At 34.9% G+C, this 10,923-nt stretch overlaps 1 pseudogene; it reads left to right on the forward strand.

Annotated features, from left to right (window-relative positions):
* Window positions 1–1,251: 1,251 nt before the first annotated feature.
* Window positions 1,252–9,126, forward strand: LOC130981602 (probable alpha,alpha-trehalose-phosphate synthase [UDP-forming] 9; annotated as a pseudogene).
* The last annotated feature ends 1,797 nt before the right edge of the window (window positions 9,127–10,923 follow it).

The following is a 10,923-nucleotide window of genomic DNA, read 5'->3' on the forward strand; positions in this document are numbered from 1 at the left end:
TTTCTCCAAATATATTTCACCTCAGTTTACTGCTTGTTTTCGGATTCTTTGATTACTGTTTATGCTTTTGGACTCTTAAAACACCATTTTCTGTTTGTCTAACTAAGTAAATCACTAAACCATTATTGCTTAATCCTTCAATCCTCGTGGGATTGACCCTCATTCACTTAAGGTACTACTTGGTACGATCTGGTGCACTTGCCGATTAGTTTGGTTTATAAATTCTGGGGATTGACTGTGATTGAAAACTACTGGTTGTTTGATTTCTTAGATTAGGCATTTTTACTTTAATTTCATTTAACTTATTTCTTTAAATTTAAAAAACAAATATATTTTGATTTATTTTATTTAAGATATTTTTTTCTTTGTTTTCACTTAATTTCTGAAATTAAGTTTGGTGGTCCCTTAGTTGTTTTATTCTTCCTAGTTATTTTACTTATTGAGTTTAAATTTTATACTCCTTTTTGCTTATTAGTTATTTTATTTTCTTAATTATTCAGTTTATTTTCCTTATTTTATTTTTCTTTTATTTCCATTTTCTTTTATATTTTATTTTATTTTTCTTTATATTCTTTGTTCTTTGCTTGCCTGTTTACCACATGGTGCGTTTAATTTTGTTTGGTGTTTTGTGCTAAGGAAAAATAATGGAGAGAGACCACATGGGTTACTACTCACATCCAAGGAGTGATTCTTATTATTGTGGATGGAAGAACTGCCCGAACTTTGGTTGGCAAAGTCAAAATCAAAGAAGCTTCAATCCTCCATGTTCCAACTATCAAGAACCACCATTTCCATATTCATACCAAGAGCCACCATCTCCCTATTCATACCAAGAACCATCCTATTTCTACTCTTATCAAGAACCATTATCTCCTTCTTATTCATATAAAGAGCCACCATCTCTATATTCATACCAAGAGCCACCATCTCCTTATGCATACCAAGAACCATCCTCTTTTTACTTTTATCAAGAACCATCATCTCCTTCTTATTCATATCAAGAGCCACCAATCTCCTTATTCATATCAAGAACCATCAACTTTTGAACTTCTCATGAAAGAATACATACATGATATAAGGATGAGTGTCAAAAATATATAAAAATATATGGAGTTGATTACCAAGCCCCAGGAAGAGGAACAAGCAAATTCCTTCCCAAGAGATACAATGCAAGATCCTATGGAAGAAAGTGAGGAAATCAATAAAAGGAGTTTATACTCCAGTGAATTAGAGAACTCTCGACCCCGACACATGGAAGAAGAGGAAGATTCACAAACAAAGAAGGAAGATGCACAAACAAAGGAGGTTGTAAGAGATGAAAACAATTATGGGAATCTACACTCCAATGAAGTAGAGAGTGGCATAGAGGTTGAGTTTATTGAACCACCAATTCAAGAAGTTCTTGATGAAGGGTACACTCCAACCATCACACAACACCCAAATTTTGAAATCAAAGAAGTGAAAGAAATCATGGAAAGCACAAAAAAGAGGATCGTGACCAAGAAACAGAAGAAAATATCCATGAAAAAGAGAAGCTCAACAAAAATCAATCCAACCTCTACCTCAACAAGTAAGGTAAATCAAGCTAACCACAATAAAAGTAAGCTTCTTAGGCAGAATTTATATCAGGGGCACTAATTTTCTCCTCTTCCCCCTTGGAAACATTTCTTTTAACCAATTGGAAGAAGAGGAAGAAAATTCAACAATCAAGTGTCAAGCTAGTGACATTAAAGAAGCACTTGTTGGGAGGCAACCCAACCCAACTACTAGTATCCTTGGTTTTGCAGTTACTTTGGTTTTAATTTTATAGTTATTTTGATGTTAGCATTATAGTTATTTTAGTTCTGGTTTTAAATTACTTTATCTTAATTTTTTTTAGAATTTTTCGTGTTTTACATGTGTTTTGGTCATGCAGAGTGATTAGAACAGGAATAGGAGCAATTAAAAGGCATTTTGACACTCTGGAGATTTTTTTTGCTTGAGGACAAGCAAACTTTTAAGTTTGGTGTTGTAGAGTGTGCTCTCTGTTTAGCTTATCATCAGTGGCACCATGGGGAGATGAATGTTCTTCATAGAGGAGCACAGCTGGAGGAATGAGATGGCCACCAACATAACTAAGGTGGTTGAGTTTTTTTCATTCTATTTCCCTTTCTGTTCTTATTTTGTTGTCTTCTATTTTCTGTTGCTTTGATTTCCTGCATGATCTTTAGTACTATCAGTTCCTAGATTTAGTTTCATTCTGTCATTTGCTTTTAGTTTTAAAAAAATTCTCATGTATTGCTCACTGAGCTTGAATCTAAAAGAAAAAGAAGAAAAAGATGTATTGCATGAGAAATAGAGTTTATAACAAATAATAGTCTTATTTACTTAATTATGGTGGTATTATTTGTGATTTCGGATGAATGATATGAACAGTGCATATCTGAATTTGAATCAAAGGATGTTGATATATAAGGAACAAGAATTTAGAAAACTATTATGAATTCTCTGAAGTCAGTGAAAGCTTAATCCTTGAAGCAAAAGAAACAGCAAAAGAAAAAGGAAAGCAAGGTCCAAGGCTTTGAGCAACAATGACTAGCGAGGTCAGACGTGATTAAAAGCTCAAAGAGTAGTTTTCCTAGTCATATGCTTGTCGTGTAAATGTGTCAAGTAATCCTTGAGACAGAACACTAAGAGTCGAGATCAAATGCAATCAACAGAGTATGCCAAAGGCTTTGAGCACCACTGTCTAGGAGTAACTAAAAGAAAAATCAGAACTTAAAGAGAGTTCCCAAGTTAAGTGATTGTGGTGTTTTTGTGTCAAGTGAAGCTTGAGACAAAATATTTAAAGCCACCGCTAGGCTCAAGGTGCAAAGCACCAAAGAAAAGAGAATTAAAGGGAATTTTCTGTGTTCAAGGATTAAACTGAAGTATAAAAGATTAGAGAATTCATAATATTATCCAGATTATAATTCCAAATGACAGTGACATTCCTCTAATTCAAAGAAGAGTGAGATGCCAAAACTATTCAGTATTGCAATAGATAAACCCCACTTCAAGAAGAGACATGAGCTTAATTGAGTTCTCACTCTCATGCAAATTCACATCCTGAGCCTTTGTTAGTTTTGGTTGCGTGAGGGCAAGCAATAGTTCAAGTTTGGTGTTGTGATGCGTGAGCATCTTTCCTATCTTTTCCTAGTGAATTTGCATTCAAATTGTTGAGTTGATGCCAGGGCATCAAGGCCAGTTTCACTATCCTTTTCTTTACTGTTTTAAGGTATTTTCATGCATTTTCTTAGGAAATAAGCAAGTTTTGGATGAAATTTCATTTACACCTTGATTCAAGCAACTAGTGTGAATTTTACATGATTTTATGAGGATTTTGCAAGGATTGAATGACAAATTGATGATGCATAATCTCATTACTTGGGCTAGAGCTTTGATGCACTTTATTTGCTTGATTTCAGGACAAAGGAAGCAAGAAGAAGCCACGTTAGCAGTCACGTTAACCTAATTAACGTAACCACTAATGTGGAATAGGGACAAGCTTGTAGCGTTAATGAAAAAGGTGACCACCAATAATGCCTGCGAAGCCCTCATAAGCCCATATTAATTGCCATGTTAACTGGGTTAACATGGTAGTTAACGTGAAGAAAAAGGAAGCTCCAGCGTTAGTGGTAAAAGTGAACACCACTAACGCTCCAAATTGGCAATTGGCCACGTTAAGAGTCACGTTAACTTAGTTAACGTGAACTCTAACGTGGAAGGGGAAGACAATGCCAACGTTAGTGACACTCACCTTTGTCACTAACGTTGGATCAAGCCAACATTGCCCACGTTAGTGGTCACGTTAAGACCACTAACGTGAAAGTTAACGTGGAGCTAAGCATGATGAGCCAATGTTAGTGACACTCACCTTTGTCACTAACGTTGGAGATGGCATTCACTACCACGTTAGTGGTCACGTTAACCTAGTTAACGTGAACTCTAACGTGGAGAGGAGGAGCGTTTGGAGCGTTAGTGACAAAGGTAAGTGTCACTAACGCTCTCGAAACTTAGGCATGCCTACGTTAAGAGCCATGTTAACCTAGTTAACGTGAACTCTAACGTGGGGAAAGGGGGCACAATGCAACGATATTGAAAAAGGTGATTCCCAATAACGTTTGCGAAGGATCATGAGGCAATGTTAGTGGTCATGTTGGTGCCACTAACGTTGAAGTTAACGTGGACCATTTTGGGGTTCGAACGTTAGTGAGAAAGGTGATTGCCACTAATGTTCTCGAACCCACATTTTCACTTAGTGTTAACACCACTAACGTCCTAATTAACGCCCATGCCTAACTCATACTTTTCTGCAAGCTGAGCCCACTGAAGATTGTACCTGCTTCAACTCAAGATCTAAGGCCCACATCCAAGACTTGAAGAACTCACTAAAAGCTCAAGAAGAGTAGTATATATAGGAGTAGTTTTGAACTATAGAGAAGCTGGGCACTTTAGAGAACTACCCTCTATATATTTACTTTTCTTTATTTTATAGTTAAGCATGTATTCTTTTCTGCCATTTTCCATTCCCAGAGCTTTGAACAACTAAACCCCTTTCATTGGGTTAGGGAGCTCTATTGTGATTTGATGGATCAATTATAATTTTCATTCTTCTTCCTCTTTCTTTTCTCTTGATTTGCTAGAAAGCTTTCGATCTTAATTCAATTGGTTAGTTGTGTTGGAAAAGAAACTCTCCATAATTGGATCTCCTCTGAGCCTTGGAAAAGGGATGAGGAGATCATGCTAGAAATGCTTTCTCATGTTGGACCAAATTGGGGGCTGGGCGGATATAGTGACATGTAATCCTCCAAACACTTTGATTTGGAAATACATGTGGTATAATCAGTGACCACACTTCATCTCTTCCCATGAGCAATTAAATTAAGGAATTGGGCAATTGTTCAAGCTTAGAGAGATTGGATTGCCAAGGAATTGGGATCCGATCACTTAATATTGCCAAGGAGATCAATGAATGCATTGATTGAGGAAGAGATGAGAATGAACTTGATCCGGAGAATTCAACATCTTCTAAGCCCAATGAATTCCCCATTTCTAATCTTACCCATTCTCTTTACTTTCTGCCATTTATTTCCATGTTCATCTCCCCCAATCTCCATTTAAGATTCTACACTTTATTTTCTACCATTTACTTTCTCGCCATTTAATTTCCTGCAATATCAACCACCTTCTATTTAGCTCAACTAGCATACTCTTCCAACTAAAATTGCTTGACCAATCAATCCCTGTGGGATTCGACCTCACTCTATTGTGAGTTTTTACTTGACGATAATTTGGTATACTTGCCGAAGGGAAATTTGTTGAGGGACAAGTTTTTGTGCATCATGAGTATAATTAAGAATCAATTATCTTTTAGCCACTATGGATGCTAATTTGAGTCGTGTGAAACTATGTTTATTTCAGGTAGCATTCAGATGGATTTGTTGGAGTTTCTGTAGAAAAAGAGAAGAAAGCGAATGATGCTGTCAGCCCTAACCTCTCTGCACTCTAACCTAAATAACTCAAGCTACAAAGGTCCAATTGACGTGATTTTAGTGGTGTTAGAAAGCTAACTTCCAGAGCTTTCCAACGATGTATAATAGTCTATACTTCTTCTCCATCAATTCTGCAAGGGTGGCGTCTAACTTGAGGTTTCTCAAGTTAGGCGCCGAGATCAACTAAATGCATTACTCCAAGGCTGCATGGTTGGCGCCTAACTTGGGTAAACCCAAGTTAGGCGCCAGGACAAGAGAATGCATCAATGGGAAGTTTGCCAAGGTTGCACCTAACTTGAGAAATCTCAAGTTAGGCGCATAGCACAACAAGCACGCACAAATTGGATGCTGGCTCTCAAGTTAGGCGCACACCACACACAAGTTAAGCACAGCACACACGCAACCACTCCATTTCGTGCTGCATCCTCCTCGCCTAACTTGAGATTTCTCAAGTTAGGCGCTACTCCTACGAAGCAAAGTGGTCCCCATTCATCAATTGAAGATGCATAAAGATTATATTTTAATTCTGATTAAACTTTATTTTATTTAAAAATAGGAAAAGATATTATTTAGTTTTAGGAAATATAATTTACATTAATTAGGATTAGATATAAAAGGAAAAAGAATCAGCCCTTCGGGCTCTTCTTCTCTCTTCTCTTCTACCTCATTCTACAATTTATAGTTTTTCTGAATCCTAGTTTTCTCTCTGAACCATGAGCAACTAAACCTCCACTGTTAAGGTTAGGAGCGCTGTCTATTGTATAGATTGATACTATTATTTTTCTATTTTAATTCATGTACTGATTTCTATTTCAAGAATTATTTTTGTTCTTTATCTTATGAATCTAGGTGGAACGAAGTATGACCGTTGTTTTAATTGAGTTCTTGTATAACTTGGAAAAACTCTTTACTTGAACAACAGCTTGAAAATAATTTCTCCTAAATTTCTAATTATTTGGACTTAACGGGACACGTGACACATAATCCTCTTATATTTGGGTAATTAGGGATTTTGTGGCATATAAACTAGAATTGAACTTAACCCTCTGATTGGAATCAAGTGACCAAGGAATTGGTAGTTGAGAAAGGTTAGAGGAGACTAAAAAGGTCTAAGGAATTAGGTTTTAGTCACATATAGTTTTCCATGAATTGAATCTTGCATGATTAAAATAGTTAGTAAGAAAAGTCAATCCGGAAGATAGATAACTCTGAAGTCTTAATTATATCTCCATATATATTTCACCTCAGTTTACTGCTTATTTTTTTATTCTTTGATTACTGTTTATGCTTTTGAACTCTTAAAACACCATTTCTGTTTGTCTAACTACGTAAATTGGTGCGGAATTTCTAACCACAAACTAACCGGCAAGTGCACCGGGTCGTACCAAGTAATACCTCAGGTGAGTGAGGGTCGATCCCACGAGGATTGATGGACTAAGCAACAATGATTGAGTGATTGACTTAGTTAAGCGAGCAGAAAATGGTTTTGAGTGTTCAATTGCATTAAATAGTAATTAAGAATATCTGAAAGCAAGCAATAAATTGAATTGAGAAGACAATATAAAGAAGGCAGTTAAGGTTTCAGAGTTATCTATTTTTCGGATTGACTTTTCTTACTAACTATTTTAATCATGCAAGATTTAATTCATGGCAAACTACTTGTGACTAGACCCTAATTCCTTAGACCTTCCTAGTCTCCTCTAAAATTCATCAACCGCAAATTTCTTGGTCAATTAATTCCAATTAGAAGGTGAAGTTCAAATTCCAGTTTATATGCCACAAAAATCCTAAGTACCTAAAAATAAGAGGATTATATGTCACGTATTCCATTAAACCTAGATAATTAGAATTTAGGAGAAATTGTTTTCAAGCTGTTGTTCAAGTAAAGAGCTTTTCCAAGTTATAAAAGAACTCAATTAGAAAGAGGGTCATACTTCCGTTCCACCCAAATTCATAAGATAAAGAACGAAAACAATTCTTGAAATATAAATCAAAACATGAATTAAAATAGAAAAATAATAGTATCAATCCATACAATAGACAGAGCTCCTAACCTTAACGGTGGAGGTTTAGTTGCTCATGGTTCAGAGAGAAAATAAGGATTCAGGTAAACTGTAAAAGTGCAGAATGTGGAATCCCATTATCTTTTATATCTAATCCTAATTAATTTAAAGTCTAATTCCTAAAATTAAAATAATATCTTTTCCTATTTTAAAATTTAAATTTAAATCAGAATCAATTAAATAATTCGCGCCTTGTAACGTGGGGACCATTTGGCTTCACTGGATCCGCGCCTAACTTGGCAGAGAGCTGTGCCTTATTTGAGTGCCAAAATGGGGCCCAGAAATCGCCCCCAGCGTTTACTGCACGTGGCGCATGTCACGCGTACGCATCAGTCACGCGTACGCGTCAATGGTCTTCTTTGCGTGTCACGCGTATGCGTCAGGTACGCGTACGCGTCGCTGCACAAATCTCCAAATCATGCGCACGCGTCAGGTACGCATACGCGTCGCCATAGAAAGCTCCAAATCACGCGCACACATCAAGTACGCGCGCGCGTCACTCCTCGCTGTCCTCTCCTTTAATTCTTGAGCTCCTTCCATTTGTGCAAGCTTCCTCAATATCAAATCCAGCCAAATGCTGCCTAAAATAAACAAAATCGCACGAGACTCAAAGTAGCATCTATAGTGGCTAAAAGATGATTAATTCTTGATTAAACTTAACAATTTAAATGCAATTTCACTAGGAAAAGATAAGAAAGATGCTCAAGCATCATAAATCACTTAACCATTGTTGCTTAATCCATCAATCCTCGTGGGATCGACCCTCATTCACTTGATGTACAACTTGGTATGACCCGGTGCACTTGCCGGTTAGTTTGGGTTATAAATTCCACACCAATGACATTGGACCAATTTGTTTTGTTTTTATTTTGTTATTATTCGTCTAATTTGGTGTGTGGATTGTGTGACATGTTGAGGAGGGATACTCCTTGGGAGACATGTGGGTTGACAACTTATTTTAACTGGAAGAAGATGGCAAAACTTGTAATGGCACATTACACAGGAAACAGATGGTTCTTTCAATGAACACAAGGAGAGTGCAATTGTTTGGCACCATCAAGAAGCCGATCCTTATTTTGGATCATGCGAAGCCAAAGAGCTTCTTGATCACCTTGAGAATGTGCTGACCAATGAGCCTGTTGTTGTTAAAATAGGGCAACACGTAGTTGAAGTGAAACCTCAGGTACACAACGGTAAAGGTTTATTGCAGTTTTGGTATTTGAACTATGTTTTGATGCATGATGGGGTTATTTGTTAGATAATGGTTGTGCTATTTTTTAATCTAAGGTGTAGGTGTGAGCATGGGTATAGTTGTGGAGAATCTAATCTCAAGCCTGAGGAGTGAGGGTAAATCACCAGATTTTCTATTGTGCATTGGGGATGATTGATCAGATCAAGACGTGTTTGAAATCATTGCTCGTTCAGTTTCTAATCCAGCACTTCCAATAATATCACAAGTGTTTGCATGCACAGTTGGCCAGAAACCAAGCATGGCAAAGTACTATTTGAAGGAAACTAGCGAAGTTATCAAGATAGTTGCTTTTCTTTAAGAGATTGAAATGGGTTGAAGAAGTGAATTTCCATCCCAGAAAGAGTTAAGAAGTCAATCTTCAAAACGGAGAAACAATGATTCCACAAATCATGAAGCACGACAATCTATTATCATGATAGTTAATAAAGTGAAGACTACATATGTAAAACATTATGATATTTGATTATTACTATGTAGGAAGAGGATATGTTATGACTGATTTTAGGTTTAGAATTTTTTACCCTAATATTATGTAATTTTGTAAATTTGATTGTTTATATGTAAAACTTATGCAATTTTGTAATAAAAAGTAAAAATAGTTAGTCGATGAAAAAATCTAACATATTACAACGAATATTATTGCAGTTTTAAAATAATGAGATTTTAAGTTTTTTATGATTATTATGACAGTTTTAATGGAAATTACTGCAGCTATTAGATTTTTGCCATCTTTTGAAGTTGTGGCAGTTTGTAACTGCCATGCGTTATGTATAATAACCCCGTTTTAAACAATCCAACAACCTCCATTTTAACCTATTTAAAATGGCAAATTAGAAGTCGTTTTAACCGAACTCAAAAACCGACGTTTTAACCAATTAATTGTGGCGGTTTTTTGAAAACCGCCGTAATAACCAAATAGCGCTTCAAATTATGGCGGTTTTTCTTGAGCGCTATTCAAGGTAATAATGGCGGTTCAAATCGCCATAATAACCCAGAAAAACCACCATTTAAACCAAAACTTTTTGTATTGTTTAAAAGATAAATATTTAAAAAAATTAAGTCTAATGTTAATTTTAAAATATTTGAATTAAATTATATTTTTAAATCTTCATTACATAATAATCTTAAAAGATAAATATTTAGTAAAATTAACATTCGAAACAAAATGTCTTTTTAATATTAATGGATAAGATAAGATAATTATCATTAATTATATAAAAGGGATCTAGAGACCCTTCAATTATGTTACTCATTCTACACATATACTTCCTAGATCCATTCTAACTTAAGCGTTGGAGTGTCTTTGCAAGTACCCACCCCCATCGCTCCAGTCAAACAATCCAACAACCGTTTCAATTCGCAAGTTCTCGATCTATCTCACAACCCATATTAGAGACTTCTAGTACACATATTGATAGGTTTCGATTAAGATCCCAAGTAAAATTTTCTCCAAAATTTTTATGGTGTTTATATAATTCTTGTATGCGTGATACAATTATTCAATCAATAGATAAATTAATATATGAAGCTACACTTGCATATATATAAAATCTTGATGTAGGAATTGCGTTGAATTCTTCTCTTGAGCTAAAGTATCTATATTAGTATGCTAAATTGGTTTTTGAAAAAAAATTCTACATAGGTAAATTATTTTTTTAATAACTATCATTATGTGGTTTAATGTTCATTACTATTATTAATAATTTTATTATTACTTTATAGTTAGTTTTTTATTTAATTTATCCTGTTTAGTTGGATTAATAATTCCTATGATAAATTGTTATTTGTGCTTCTTTATGAAGAAAAGAATAAAGGATAGAATTGATAAAGAGTCAGTTTGAATTATCTTTTGAAAAAAGTACTTATTTTTTTCATCTTTTTTAAAAAGATATTTTTTAACAGACAAATTATTTTATATTTGGACAGAGCTTTTAAAAAGAGTTTTTGGGTCAATTTGGATTGGCTTTTGAAAAAAGTACTTATTTTTTTATCTTTTAAAAAATATTTTTTTTAACAGACGAGATCTTTTGCAAGTTTATTTTTATTCTAATTTTAGTATAAATTTTTTATCAGATTTTTAATTATATCAATTTTT

This window comes from Arachis stenosperma, chromosome 1 (genome assembly GCF_014773155.1).
Source record: "Arachis stenosperma cultivar V10309 chromosome 1, arast.V10309.gnm1.PFL2, whole genome shotgun sequence".
Lineage (NCBI taxonomy): Eukaryota > Viridiplantae > Streptophyta > Magnoliopsida > Fabales > Fabaceae > Arachis > Arachis stenosperma.